Below are 16,006 nucleotides of genomic sequence, written 5' to 3'. Positions count from 1 at the left end.
CACAACTTCATCAAAAATCTGACTTTCGGCAATTGACTCAAAAATGGTGCCAAACGGTTGCATATGCTCCCCTGAGATCTTTGGCGGTCGAAACACAAGGCTTTTTATCACAGGAAAAGAAATCAGCCCTCAACAACTTAACTGTCAGAAATTTTTTTTTTAAAAAAAATCCCTAAGCCCCGGGGTCACAATTTCATCAAAAATCTGACTTTCAGCAATTCACTTTAAAATGGTGCCAAACGTTTGCAAATACTCCCATGAGATGTTTGGCGGTCGAAACAGAATGCTTTTTATCACAGGAGAAGAAATCAGCCCTCGACAACTTAACCGGCAGAAAAAGATTTTTTTGAAAAAATCCCTAAGCCCCGGGGTCACAATTTCATCAAAAATCTGACTTTCGGCAATTGACTCAAAAATGGTGCCAAACGTTTGCAAATGCTCCCCTGAGAGGTTTGGGGGTCGAAACAGAAGGCTTTTTATCACAGGAAAAGAAATCAGCCCTCGACAACTTAACTGTCAGAAAATTTTTTTTTTAAAAAAAATCCCTAAGCCCCGGGGGGATCACAATTTCATCAAAAATCTGACTTTCGGCAATTCACACAAAAATGGTGCCAAACGGTTGCAAATGCTCCCCTGAGAGGTTTGGGGGTCGAAACAGAAGGCTTTTTATCACAGGAAAAGAAATCAGCCCTCGACAACTTAACTGTCAGAAATTTTTTTTTTTAAAAAAAATCCCTAAGCCCCGGGGTCACAATTTCATCAAAAATCTGACTTTCGGCAATTGACTCAAAAATGGTGCCAAACGGTTGCAAATGCTCCCCTGAGAGGTTTGGGGGTTGAAACAGAAGGCTTTTTATCACAGGAGAAGAAATCAGCCCTCGACAACTTAACTGTCAGAAAATTTTTTTTTAAAAAAAATCCCTAAGCCTCGGGGTCACAATTTCATCAAAAATCTGACTTTCGGCAATTCACACAAAAATGGTGCCAAACGGTTGCAAATGCTCCCCTGAGAGGTTTGGGGGTCGAAACAGAAGGCTTTTTATCACAGGAAAAGAAATCAGCCCTCGACAACTTAACTGTCAGAATTTTTTTTAAAAAAATAATCCCTAAGCCCCGGGGTCACAATTTCATCAAAAATCTGACTTTCGGCAATTGACTCAAAAATGGTGCCAAACGGTTGCAAATGCTCCCCTGAGAGGTTTGGGGGTCGAAACAGAAGGCTTTTTATCACAGGAAAAGAAATCAGCCCTCGAGAACTGAACTGGCAGTAAAACATTTTTTTGAAAAACTCTAAGCCCCGGGGTCACAATTTCATCAAAAATCTGACTTTCGGCAATTGACTCAAAAATGGTGCCAAACGGTTGCAAATGCTCCCCTGAGAGGTTTGGGGGTCGAAACAGAAGGCTTTTTATCACAGGAAAAGAAATCAGCCCTCGACAACTTAACTGTCAGAATTTTTTTTTTAAAAAAAAAATCCCTAAGCCCCGGGGTCACAATTTCATCAAAAATCTGACTTTCGGCAATTGGCTCAAAAATGGTGCCAAACGGTTGCAAATGCTCCCCTGAGAGGTTTGGGGGTCGAAACAGAAGGCTTTTTATCACAGGAAAAGAAATCAGCCCTCGAGAACTGAACTGGCAGTAAAACATTTTTTTGAAAAACTCTAAGCCCCGGGGTCACAATTTCATCAAAAATCTGACTTTCGGCAATTGACTCAAAAATGGTGCCAAACGGTTGCAAATGCTCCCCTGAGAGGTTTGGGGGTCGAAACAGAAGGCTTTTTATCACAGTAAAAGAAATCAGCCCTCGACAACTTAACTGTCAGAATTTTTTTTTTAAAAAAAAAATCCCTAAGCCCCGGGGTCACAACTTCATCAAAAATCTGACTTTCGGCAATTGACTCAAAAATGGTGCCAAACGGTTGCAAATACTCCCATGAGATGTTTGGCGGTCGAAACAGATTGCTTTTTATCACAGGAGAAGAAATCAGCCCTCGGCAACTTAACCGGCAGAAAATTTTTTTTTGAAAAAATCCCTAAGCCCCGGGGTCAGAATTTCATCAAAAATCTGACTTTCGGCAATTGACTCAAAAATGGTGCCAAACGGTTGCAAATGCTCCCCTGAGATCTTTGGCGGTCGAAACAGAATGCTTTTTATCACAGGAAAAGAAATCAGCCCTCAAAAACTTAACTGTCAGAAATTTTTTTTTAAAAAAAAATCCCTAAGCCCCGGGGTCACAATTTCATCAAAAATCTGACTTTCGGTAATTCACTTTAAAATGGTGCCAAACGTTTGCAAATACTCCCATGAGATGTTTGGCGGTCGAAACAGAATGCTTTTTATCACAGGAGAAGAAATCAGCCCTCGACAACTTAACCGGCAGAAATTTTTTCTTTGAAAAAATCCCTAAGCCCCAGGGTCACAATTTCATCAAAAATCTGACTTTCGGCAATTGACTCAAAAATGGTGCCAAACGGTTGCAAATGCTCCCCTGAGAGGTTTGGGGGTCGAAACAGAAGGCTTTTTATCACAGGAAAAGAAATCAGCCCTCGACAACTTAACTGTCAGAAATTTTTTTTATAAAAAAAAATCCCTAAGCCCCGGGGTCACAATTTCATCAAAAATCTGACTTTCGGCAATTGACTCAAAAATGTTGCCAAACGGTTGCAAATGCTCCCCTGAGATCTTTGGCGGTCAAAACAGAAGTCTTTTTATCACAGGACAATAAATCAGCCCCCGACAACTTAATTGGCAGAAAAAGATTTTTTTGAAAAAATCCCTAAGCCCCAGGGTCACAATTTCATCAAAAATCTGACTTTCGGTAATTCACTTTAAAATGGTGCCAAACGTTTGCAAATACTCCCATGAGATGTTTGGCGGTCGAAACAGAATGCTTTTTATCACAGGAGAAGAAATCAGCCCTCGACAACTTAACCGGCAGAAATTTTTTCTTTGAAAAAATCCCTAAGCCCCAGGGTCACAATTTCATCAAAAATCTAACTTTCGGCAATTGACTCAAAAATGGTGCCAAACGGTTGCAAATGCTCCCCTGAGAGGTTTGGGGGTCGAAACAGAAGGCTTTTTATCACAGGAAAAGAAATCAGCCCTCGACAACTTAACTGTCAGAAATTTTTTTTTAAAAAAAAAATCCCTGAGCCCCGGGGTCACAACTTCATCAAAAATCTGACTTTCGGCAATTGACTCAAAAATGGTGCCAAACGGTTGCATATGCTCCCCTGAGATCTTTGGCGGTCGAAACACAAGGCTTTTTATCACAGGAAAAGAAATCAGCCCTCAACAACTTAACTGTCAGAAATTTTTTTTTAAAAAAAAATCCCTAAGCCCCGGGGTCACAATTTCATCAAAAATCTGACTTTCGGCAATTCACTTTAAAATGGTGCCAAACGTTTGCAAATACTCCCATGAGATGTTTGGCGGTCGAAACAGAATGCTTTTTATCACAGGAGAAGAAAACAGCCCTCGACAACTTAACCGGCAGAAAAAGATTTTTTTGAAAAAATCCCTAAGCCCCGGGGTCACAATTTCATCAAAAATCTGACTTTCGGCAATTGACTCAAAAATGGTGCCAAACGTTTGCAAATGCTCCCCTGAGAGGTTTGGGGGTCGAAACAGAAGGCTTTTTATCACAGGAAAAGAAATCAGCCCTCGACAACTTAACTGTCAGAAATTTTTTTTTTTTAAAAAAATCCCTAAGCCCCGGGGGGATCACAATTTCATCAAAAATCTGACTTTCGGCAATTGACTCAAAAATGGTGCCAAACGGTTTCAAATGCTCCCCTGAGAGGTTTGGGGGTCGAAACAGAAGGCTTTTTATCACAGGAAAAGAAATCAGCCCTCGACAACTTAACTGTCAGAAATTTTTTTTTTTAAAAAAAATCCCTAAGCCCCGGGGTCACAATTTCATCAAAAATCTGACTTTCGGCAATTGACTCAAAAATGGTGCCAAACGGTTGCAAATGCTCCCCTGAGAGGTTTGGGGGTTGAAACAGAAGGCTTTTTATCACAGGAGAAGAAATCAGCCCTCGACAACTTAACTGTCAGAAAAAAATTTTTTAAAAAAAATCCCTAAGCCTCGGGGTCACAATTTCATCAAAAATCTGACTTTCGGCAATTCACACAAATTGGTGCCAAACGGTTGCAAATGCTCCCCTGAGAGGTTTGGGGGTCGAAACAGAAGGCTTTTTATCACAGGAAAAGAAATCAGCCCTCGACAACTTAACTGTCAGAATTTTTTTTAAAAAAATAATCCCTAAGCCCCGGGGTCACAATTTCATCAAAAATCTGACTTTCGGCAATTGACTCAAAAATGGTGCCAAACGGTTGCAAATGCTCCCCTGAGAGGTCTGGGGGTCGAAACAGAAGGCTTTTTATCACAGGAAAAGAAATCAGCCCTCGAGAACTGAACTGGCAGTAAAACATTTTTTTGAAAAACTCTAAGCCCCGGGGTCACAATTTCATCAAAAATCTGACTTTCGGCAATTGACTCAAAAATGGTGCCAAACGTTTGCAAATGCTCCCCTGAGAGGTTTGGGGGTCGAAACAGAAGGCTTTTTATCACAGGAAAAGAAATCAGCCCTCGACAACTTAACTGTCAGAATTTTTTTTTAAAAAAAAAAATCCCTAAGCCCCGGGGTCACAATTTCATCAAAAATCTGACTTTCGGCAATTGGCTCAAAAATGGTGCCAAACGGTTGCAAATGCTCCCCTGAGAGGTTTGGGGGTCGAAACAGAAGGCTTTTTATCACAGGAAAAGAAATCAGCCCTCGAGAACTGAACTGGCAGTAAAACATTTTTTTGAAAAACTCTAAGCCCCGGGGTCACAATTTCATCAAAAATCTGACTTTCGGCAATTGACTCAAAAATGGTGCCAAACGGTTGCAAATGCTCCCCTGAGAGGTTTGGGGGTCGAAACAGAAGGCTTTTTATCACAGTAAAAGAAATCAGCCCTCGACAACTTAACTGTCAGAATTTTTTTTAAAAAAATAATCCCTAAGCCCCGGGGTCACAATTTCATCAAAAATCTGACTTTCGGCAATTGACTCAAAAATGGTGCCAAACGGTTGCAAATGCTCCCCTGAGAGGTTTGGGTGTCGAAACAGAAGGCTTTTTATCACAGGAAAAGAAATCAGCCCTCGAGAACTGAACTGGGAGTAAAACATTTTTTTGAAAAACTCTAAGCCCCGGGGTCACAATTTCATCAAAAATCTGACTTTCGGCAATTGACTCAAAAATGGTGCCAAACGGTTGCAAATGCTCCCCTGAGAGGTTTGGGGGTCGAAACAGAAGGCTTTTTATCACAGGAAAAGAAATCAGCCCTCGACAACTTAACTGTCAGAATTTTTTTTTTTAAAAAAAAATCCCTAAGCCCCGGGGTCACAACTTCATCAAAAATCTGACTTTCGGCAATTGACTCAAAAATGGTGCCAAACGGTTGCAAATACTCCCATGAGATGTTTGGCGGTCGAAACAGATTGTTTTTTATCACAGGAGAAGAAATCAGCCCTCGGCAACTTAACCGGCAGAAAATTTTTTTTTGAAAAAATCCCTAAGCCCCGGGGTCAGAATTTCATCAAAAATCTGACTTTCGGCAATTGACTCAAAAATGGTGCCAAACGGTTGCAAATGCTCCCCTGAGATCTTTGGCGGTCGAAACAGAATGCTTTTTATCACAGGAAAAGAAATCAGCCCTCAAAAACTTAACTGTCAGAAATTTTTTTTAAAAAAAAAATCCCTAAGCCCCGGGGTCACAATTTCATCAAAAATCTGACTTTCGGCAATTGACTCAAAAATGTTGCCAAACGGTTGCAAATGCTCCCCTGAGATCTTTGGCGGTCAAAACAGAAGTCTTTTTATCACAGGACAATAAATCAGCCCCCGACAACTTAATTGGCAGAAAAAGATTTTTTTGAAAAAATCCCTAAGCCCCAGGGTCACAATTTCATCAAAAATCTGACTTTCGGTAATTCACTTTAAAATGGTGCCAAACGTTTGCAAATACTCCCATGAGATGTTTGGCGGTCGAAACAGAATGCTTTTTATCACAGGAGAAGAAATCAGCCCTCGACAACTTAACCGGCAGAAATTTTTTCTTTGAAAAAATCCCTAAGCCCCAGGGTCACAATTTCATCAAAAATCTGACTTTCGGCAATTGACTCAAAAATGGTGCCAAACGGTTGCAAATGCTCCCCTGAGAGGTTTGGGGGTCGAAACAGAAGGCTTTTTATCACAGGAAAAGAAATCAGCCCTCGACAACTTAACTGTCAGAAATTTTTTTTAAAAAAAAAAATCCCTAAGCCCCGGGGTCACAATTTCATCAAAAATCTGACTTTCGGCAATTGACTCAAAAATGGTGCCAAACGGTTGCAAATGCTCCCCTGAGAGGTTTGGGGGTCGAAACAGAAGGCTTTTTATCACAGAAAAAGAAATCAGCCCTCGACAACTTAACTGTCAGAAATTTTTTTTTTTAAAAAAATCCCTAAGCCCCGGGGTCACAATTTCATCAAAAATCTGACTTTCGGCAATTGACTCAAAAATGGTGCCAAACGGTTGCAAATGCTCCCCTGAGATCTTTGGCGGTCAAAACAGAAGTCTTTTTATCACAGGACAATAAATCAGCCCCCGACAACTTAATTGGCAGAAAAAGATTTTTTTGAAAAAATCCCTAAGCCCCGGGGTCACAATTTCATCAAAAATCTGACTTTCGGTAATTCACTTTAAAATTGTGCCAAACGTTTGCAAATACTCCCATAAGATGTTTGGCGGTCGAAACAGAATGCTTTTTATCACAGGAGAAGAAATCAGCCCTCGACAACTTAACCGGCAGAAAAAGATTTTTTTAAAAAAATCCCTAAGCCCCGGGGTCACAATTTCATCAAAAATCTGACTTTCGGCAATTGACTCAAAAATGGTGCCAAACGGTTGCAAATGCTCCCCTGAGAGGTTTGGGGGTCGAAACAGAAGGCTTTTTATCACAGGAAAAGAAATCAGCCCTCGACAACTTAACTGTCAGAAATTTTTTTTAAAAAAAAAAATCCCTAAGCCCCGGGGTCACAATTTCATCAAAAATCTGACTTTCGGCAATTGACTCAAAAATGTTGCCAAACGGTTGCAAATGCTCCCCTGAGATCTTTGGCGGTCGAAACAGAATGCTTTTTATCACAGGAGAAGAAATCAGCCCTCGACAACTTAAGCGGCAGAAATTTTTTTTTTGAAAAAATCCCTAAGCCCCGGGGTCACAATTTCATCAAAAATCTGACTTTCGGCAATTGACTCAAAAATGGTGCCAAACGGTTGCAAATACTCCCATGAGATGTTTGGCGGTCGAAACAGAATGCTTTTTATCACAGGAGAAGAAATCAGCCCTCGACAAGTAAACCGGCAGAAATTTTTTTTTTTTGAAAAAATCCCTAAGCCCCAGGGTCACAATTTCATCAAAAATCTGACTTTCGCAAATTGACTCAAAAATGGTGCCAAACGGTTGCAAATGCTCCCCTGAGAGGTTTGGGGGTCGAAACAGAAGGCTTTTTATCACAGGAAAAGAAATCAGCCATCGACAACTTAACTGTCAGAAAAATTTTTTTAAAAAAACATCCCTAAGCCCCGGGGTCACAATTTCATAAAAATCTGACTTTCGGCAATTGACTCAAAAATGGTGCCAAACGGTTTCAAATGCTCCGATGAGAGGTTTGGGGGTCGAAACAGAAGGCTTTTTATCACAGGAAAAGAAATCAGCCCTCAACAACTTAACTGTCAGAAAATTTTTTTTTTAAAAAAAATCCCTAAGCCCCGGGGGGTCACAATTTCATCAAAAATCTGACTTTCGGCAATTCACACAAAATTGGTGCCAAACGGTTGCAAATGCTCCCCTGAGAGGTTTGGGGGTCGAAACAGAAGGCTTTTTATCACAGGAAAAGAAATCAGCCCTCGACAACTTAACTGTCAGAAAATTTTTTTTTTAAAAAAATCCCTAAGCCCCGGGGTCACAATTTCATCAAAAATCTGACTTTCGGCAATTGACTCAAAAATGGTGCCAAAAGGTTGCAAATGCTCCGCTGAGAGGTTTGGGGGTCGAAACAGAAGGCTTTTTATCACAGGAAAAGAAATCAGCCCTCGACAACTTAACTGTCAGAAATTTTTTAAAAAAAAAAAATCCCTAAGCCCCGGGGTCACAACTTCATCAAAAATCTGACTTTCAGCAATTGACTCAAAAATGGTGTCAAACGGTTGCAAATGCTCCCCTGAGAGGTTTGGGGGTCGAAACAGAAGGCTTTTTATCACAGGAAAAGAAATCAGCCCTCGACAACTTAAGCGGCAGAATTTTTTTTTTAAAAAAAATCCCTAAGCCCCGGGGTCACAATTTCATCAAAAATCTGACTTTCGGCAATTCACTTTAAAATGGTGCCAAATGTTTGCAAATACTCCCATAAGATGTTTGGCGGTCGAAACAGAATGCTTTTTATCACAGGAGAAGAAATCAGCCCTCGACAACTTAACCGGCAGAAATTTTTTTTTTGAAAAAATCCCTAAGCCCCGGGGTCACAATTTCATCAAAAATCTGACTTTCGGCAATTGACTCAAAAATGGTGCCAAACGGTTGCAAATGCTCCCCTGAGAGGTTTGGGGGTCGAAACAGAAGGCTTTTTATCACAGGAAAAGAAATCAGCCCTCGACAACTTAACTGTCAGAAATTTTTTTTAAAAAAAAAAATCCCTAAGCCCCGGGGTCACAACTTCATCAAAAATCTGACTTTCAGCAATTGACTCAAAAATGGTGCCAAACGGTTGCAAATACTCCCATGAGATGTTTGGCGGTCGAAACAGAATGCTTTTTATCACAGGAGAAGAAATCAGCCCTCGACAACTAAACCGGCAGTAATTTTTTTTTTGAAAAAATCCCTAAGCCCCAGGGTCACAATTTCATCAAAAATCTGACTTTCGGCAATTGACTCAAAAATGGTGCCAAACGGTTGCAAATGCTCCCCTGAGAGGTTTGGGGGTCGAAACAGAAGGCTTTTTATCACAGGAAAAGAAATCAGCCATCGACAACTTAACTGTTAGAAATTTTTTTTTAAAAAAAAAATCCCTAAGCCCCGGGGTCACAATTTCATCAAAAATCTGACTTTCGGCAATTGACTCAAAAATGGTGCCAAAAGGTTGCAAATGCTCCCCTGAGAGGTTTGGGGGTTGAAACAGAAGGCTTTTTATCAAAGGAGAAGAAATCAGCCCTCGACAACTTAACTGTCAGAAAAATTTTTTTTTAAAAAAATCCCTAAGCCTCGGAGTCACAATTTCATCAACAATCTGACTTTCGGCAATTCACACAAAAATGGTGCCAAACGGTTGCAAATGCTCCCCTGAGAGGTTTGGGGGTCGAAACAGAAGGCTTTTTATCACAGGAAAAGAAATCAGCCCTCGACAACTTAACTGTCAGAAATTTTTTTAAAAAAATAATCCCTAAGCCCCGGGGTCACAATTTCATCAAAAATCTGATTTTCGGCAATTGACTCAAAAATGGTGCCAAACGGTTTCAAATGCTCCCCTGAGAGGTTTGGCGGTCGAAACAGAATGCTTTTTATCACAGGAGAAGAAATCAGCCCTCGACAACTTAAGCGGCAGAAATTTTTTTTTTGAAAAAATCCCTAAGCCCCGGGGTCACAATTTCATCAAAAATCTGACTTTCGGCAATTGACTCAAAAATGGTGCCAAACGGTTGCAAATGCTCCCCTGAGAGGTTTGGGGGTCGAAACAGAAGGCTTTTTATCACAGGAAAAGAAATCAGCCCTCGACAACTTAACTGTCAGAAATTTTTTTTTTTAAAAAAAATCCCTAAGCCCCGGGGTCACAACTTCATCAAAAATCTGACTTTCAGCAATTGACTCAAAAATGGTGCCAAACGGTTGCAAATACTCCCATGAGATGTTTGGCGGTCGAAACAGAATGCTTTTTATCACAGGAGAAGAAATCAGCCCTCGACAACTAAACCGGCAGAAATTTTTTTTTTTTGAAAAAATCCCTAAGCCCCAGGGTCACAATTTCATCAAAAATCTGACTTTCGGCAATTGACTCAAAAATGGTGCCAAACGGTTGCAAATGCTCCCCTGAGAGGTTTGGGGGTCGAAACAGAAGGCTTTTTATCACAGGAAAAGAAATCAGCCATCGACAACTTAAATGTCAGAAAAATTTTTTTTAAAAAAAATCCCTAAGCCCCGGGGTCACAATTTCATAAAAATCTGACTTTCGGCAATTGACTCAAAAATGGTGCCAAACGGTTTCAAATGCTCCGCTGAGAGGTTTGGGGGTCGAAACAGAAGGCTTTTTATCACAGGAAAAGAAATCAGCCCTCAACAACTTAACTGTCAGAAAAATTTTTTTTTTTTAAAAAATCCCTAAGCCCCGGGGGGGTCACAATTTCATCAAAAATCTGACTTTCGGCAATTCACACAAAAATGGTGCCAAACGGTTGCAAATGCTCCCCTGAGAGGTTTGGGGGTCGAAACAGAAGGCTTTTTATCACAGGAAAAGAAATCAGCCCTCGACAACTTAACTGTCAGAAAATTTTTTTTTTAAAAAAATCCCTAAGCCCCGGGGTCACAATTTCATCAAAAATCTGACTTTCGGCAATTGACTCAAAAATGGTGCCAAAAGGTTGCAAATGCTCCCCTGAGAGGTTTGGGGGTTGAAACAGAAGGCTTTTTATCACAGGAGAAGAAATCAGCCCTCGACAACTTAACTGTCAGAAAATTTTTTTTAAAAAAAAATCCCTAAGCCTCGGAGTCACAATTTCATCAAAAATCTGACTTTCGGCAATTCACACAAAAATGGTGCCAAACGGTTGCAAATGCTCCCCTGAGAGGTTTGGGGGTCGAAACAGAAGGCTTTTTATCACAGGAGAAGAAATCAGCCCTCGACAACTTAAGCGGCAGAAATTTTTTTTTTGAAAAAATCCCTAAGCCCCGGGGTCACAATTTCATCAAAAATCTGACTTTCGGCAATTCACTTTAAAATGGTGCCAAATGTTTGCAAATACTCCCATGAGATGTTTGGCGGTCGAAACAGAATGCTTTTTATCACAGGAGAAGAAATCAGCCCTCGACAACTTAACCGGCAGAAAAAGATTTTTTTGAAAAAATCCCTAAGCCCCGGGGTCACAATTTCATCAAAAATCTGACTTTCGGCAATTGACTCAAAAATGGTGCCAAACGGTTGCAAATGCTCCCCTGAGAGGTTTGGGGGTCGAAACAGAAGGCTTTTTATCACAGGAAAAGAAATCAGCCCTCGACAACTTAACTGTCAGAAATTTTTTTTTAAAAAAAAAATCCCTAAGCCCCAGGGTCACAATTTCATCAAAAATCTGACTTTCGGCAATTGACTCTAAAATGTTGCCAAACGGTTGCAAATACTCCCATGAGATGTTTGGCGGTCGAAACAGAATGCTTTTTATCACAGGAGAAGAAATCAGCCCTCGACAACTTAAGCGGCAGAAAATTTTTTTTTGAAAAAATCCCTAAGCCCCGGGGTCACAATTTCCTCAAAAATCTGACTTTCGGCAATTGACTCAAAAATGGTGCCAAACGGTTGCAAATGCTCCCCTGAGAGGTTTGGGGGTCGAAACAGAAGGCTTTTTATCACAGGAAAAGAAATCAGCCCTCGACAACTTAACTGTCAGAAATTTTTTTTTTAAAAAAAAAAATCCCTAAGCCCCGGGGTCACAATTTCATCAAAAATCTGACTTTCGGCAATTGACTCAAAAATGTTGCCAAACGGTTGCAAATGCTCCCCTGAGATCTTTGGCCGTCGAAACAGAAGGTTTTTTATCACAGGAAAAGAAATCAGCCCTCGACAACTAAACTGTCAGAAATTTTTTTTTTTTTTAAAAATCCCTAAGCCCCGGGGTCACAACTTCATCAAAAATCTGACTTTCGGCAATTGACTCAAAAATGGTGCCCAACGGTTGCAAATGCTCCCCTGAGAGGTTTGGGGGTCGAAACAGAAGGCTTTTTATCACAGGAGAAGAAATCAGCCCTCGACAACTTAACTGTCAGAAATTTTTTTTTTTTAAAAAATCCCTAAGCCCCGGGGTCACAACTTCATCAAAAATCTGACTTTCAGCAATTGACTCAAAAATGGTGCCAAACGGTTGCAAATACTCCCATGAGATGTTTGGCGGTCGAAACAGAAGGCTTTTTATCACAGGAGAGGAAATCAGCCCTCGACAACTTAACCGGCAGAAATTTTTTTTTTGAAAAAAACCCTAAGCCCCGGGGTCACAATTTCATCAAAAATCTGACTTTCGGCAATTGACTCAAAAATGTTACCAAACGGTTGCAAATACTCCCATGAGATGTTTGGCGGTCGAAACAGAATGCTTTTTATCACAGGAGAAGAAATCAGCCCTCGACAACTTAAGAGGCAGAAATTTTTTTTTTGAAAAAATCCCTAAGCCCCGGGGTCACAATTTCATCAAAAATCTGACTTTCGGCAATTGACTCAAAAATGGTGCCAAACGGTTGCAAATGCTCCCCTGAGAGGTTTGGGGGTCGAAACAGAAGGCTTTTTATCACAGGAAAAGAAATCAGCCCTCGACAACTTAACTGTCAGAAATTTTTTTTTAAAAAAAAAATCCCTAAGCCCCGGGGTCACAACTTCATCAAAAATCTGACTTTCAGCAATTGACTCAAAAATGGTGCCAAACGGTTGCAAATACTCCCATGAGATGTTTGGCGGTCGAAACAGAATGCTTTTTATCACAGGAGGAGAAATCAGCCCTCGACAACTAAACCGGCAGAAATTTTTTTTTTGAAAAAATCCCTAAGCCCCAGGGTCACAATTTCATCAAAAATCTGACTTTCGGCAATTGACTCAAAAATGGTGCCAAACGGTTGCAAATGCTCCCCTGAGAGGTTTGGGGGTCGAAACAGAAGGCTTTTTATCACAGGAAAAGAAATCAGCCATCGACAACTTAACTGTTAGAAATTTTTTTTAAAAAAAAAATCCCTAAGCCCCGGGGTCACAATTTCATCAAAAATCTGACTTTCGGCAATTGACTCAAAAATGGTGCCAAAAGGTTGCAAATGCTCCCCTGAGAGGTTTGGGGGTTGAAACAGAAGGCTTTTTATCAAAGGAGAAGAAATCAGCCCTCGACAACTTAACTGTCAGAAAAATTTTTTTTAAAAAAAATCCCTAAGCCTCGGAGTCACAATTTCATCAACAATCTGACTTTCGGCAATTCACACAAAAATGGTGCCAAACGGTTGCAAATGCTCCCCTGAGAGGTTTGGGGGTCGAAACAGAAGGCTTTTTATCACAGGAAAAGAAATCAGCCCTCGACAACTTAACTGTCAGAAATTTTTTTAAAAAAATAATCCCTAAGCCCCGGGGTCACAATTTCATCAAAAATCTGATTTTCGGCAATTGACTCAAAAATGGTGCCAAACGGTTTCAAATGCTCCCCTGAGAGGTTTGGCGGTCGAAACAGAATGCTTTTTATCACAGGAGAAGAAATCAGCCCTCGACAACTTAAGCGGCAGAAATTTTTTTTTTGAAAAAATCCCTAAGCCCCGGGGTCACAATTTCATCAAAAATCTGACTTTCGGCAATTGACTCAAAAATGGTGCCAAACGGTTGCAAATGCTCCCCTGAGAGGTTTGGGGGTCGAAACAGAAGGCTTTTTATCACAGGAAAAGAAATCAGCCCTCGACAACTTAACTGTCAGAAATTTTTTTTTTTAAAAAAAATCCCTAAGCCCCGCGGTCACAACTTCATCAAAAATCTGACTTTCAGCAATTGACTCAAAAATGGTGCCAAACGGTTGCAAATACTCCCATGAGATGTTTGGCGGTCGAAACAGAATGCTTTTTATCACAGGAGAAGAAATCAGCCCTCGACAACTAAACCGGCAGAAATTTTTTTTTTTTGAAAAAATCCCTAAGCCCCAGGGTCACAATTTCATCAAAAATCTGACTTTCGGCAATTGACTCAAAAATGGTGCCAAACGGTTGCAAATGCTCCCCTGAGAGGTTTGGGGGTCGAAACAGAAGGCTTTTTATCACAGGAAAAGAAATCAGCCATCGACAACTTAAATGTCAGAAAATTTTTTTTTTAAAAAAAATCCCTAAGCCCCCGGGGTCACAATTTCATAAAAATCTGACTTTCGGCAATTGACTCAAAAATGGTGCCAAACGGTTTCAAATGCTCCGCTGAGAGGTTTGGGGGTCGAAACAGAAGGCTTTTTATCACAGGAAAAGAAATCAGCCCTCAACAACTTAACTGTCAGAAAAAATTTTTTTTTAAAAAAATCCCTAAGCCCCGGGGGGGTCACAATTTCATCAAAAATCTGACTTTCGGCAATTCACACAAAAATGGTGCCAAACGGTTGCAAATGCTCCCCTGAGAGGTTTGGGGGTCGAAACAGAAGGCTTTTTATCACAGGAAAAGAAATCAGCCCTCGACAACTTAACTGTCAGAAAATTTTTTTTTTAAAAAAAATCCCTAAGCCCCGGGGTCACAATTTCATCAAAAATCTGACTTTCGGCAATTGACTCAAAAATGGTGCCAAAAGGTTGCAAATGCTCCCCTGAGAGGTTTGGGGGTTGAAACAGAAGGCTTTTTATCACAGGAGAAGAAATCAGCCCTCGACAACTTAACTGTCAGAAAATTTTTTTTAAAAAAAAATCCCTAAGCCTCGGAGTCACAATTTCATCAAAAATCTGACTTTCGGCAATTCACACAAAAATGGTGCCAAACGGTTGCAAATGCTCCCCTGAGAGGTTTGGGGGTCGAAACAGAAGGCTTTTTATCACAGGAGAAGAAATCAGCCCTCGACAACTTAAGCGGCAGAAATTTTTTTTTTGAAAAAATCCCTAAGCCCCGGGGTCACAATTTCATCAAAAATCTGACTTTCGGCAATTCACTTTAAAATGGTGCCAAATGTTTGCAAATACTCCCATGAGATGTTTGGCGGTCGAAACAGAATGCTTTTTATCACAGGAGAAGAAATCAGCCCTCGACAACTTAACCGGCAGAAAAAGATTTTTTTGAAAAAATCCCTAAGCCCCGGGGTCACAATTTCATCAAAAATCTGACTTTCGGCAATTGACTCAAAAATGGTGCCAAACGGTTGCAAATGCTCCCCTGAGAGGTTTGGGGGTCGAAACAGAAGGCTTTTTATCACAGGAAAAGAAATCAGCCCTCGACAACTTAACTGTCAGAAATTTTTTTTTAAAAAAAAAATCCCTAAGCCCCAGGGTCACAATTTCATCAAAAATCTGACTTTCGGCAATTGACTCTAAAATGTTGCCAAACGGTTGCAAATACTCCCATGAGATGTTTGGCGGTCGAAACAGAATGCTTTTTATCACAGGAGAAGAAATCAGCCCTCGACAACTTAAGCGGCAGAAAATTTTTTTTTGAAAAAATCCCTAAGCCCCGGGGTCACAATTTCCTCAAAAATCTGACTTTCGGCAATTGACTCAAAAATGGTGCCAAACGGTTGCAAATGCTCCCCTGAGAGGTTTGGGGGTCGAAACAGAAGGCTTTTTATCACAGGAAAAGAAATCAGCCCTCGACAACTTAACTGTCAGAAATTTTTTTTTTTAAAAAAAAAATCCCTAAGCCCCGGGGTCACAATTTCATCAAAAATCTGACTTTCGGCAATTGACTCAAAAATGTTGCCAAACGGTTGCAAATGCTCCCCTGAGATCTTTGGCCGTCGAAACAGAAGGTTTTTTATCACAGGAAAAGAAATCAGCCCTCGACAACTAAACTGTCAGAAATTTTTTTTTTTTTTAAAAATCCCTAAGCCCCGGGGTCACAACTTCATCAAAAATCTGACTTTCGGCAATTGACTCAAAAATGGTGCCCAACGGTTGCAAATGCTCCCCTGAGAGGTTTGGGGGTCGAAACAGAAGGCTTTTTATCACAGGAGAAGAAATCAGCCCTCGACAACTTAACTGTCAGAAATTTTTTTTTAAAAAAAATCCCTAAGCCCCGG

Source organism: Podarcis gaigeae (genome assembly GCF_964106915.1).
Source record: "Podarcis gaigeae genome assembly, chromosome: 8".
NCBI lineage: Eukaryota > Metazoa > Chordata > Lepidosauria > Squamata > Lacertidae > Podarcis > Podarcis gaigeae.
Note: the sequence above shows the minus strand (reverse complement) of the source record.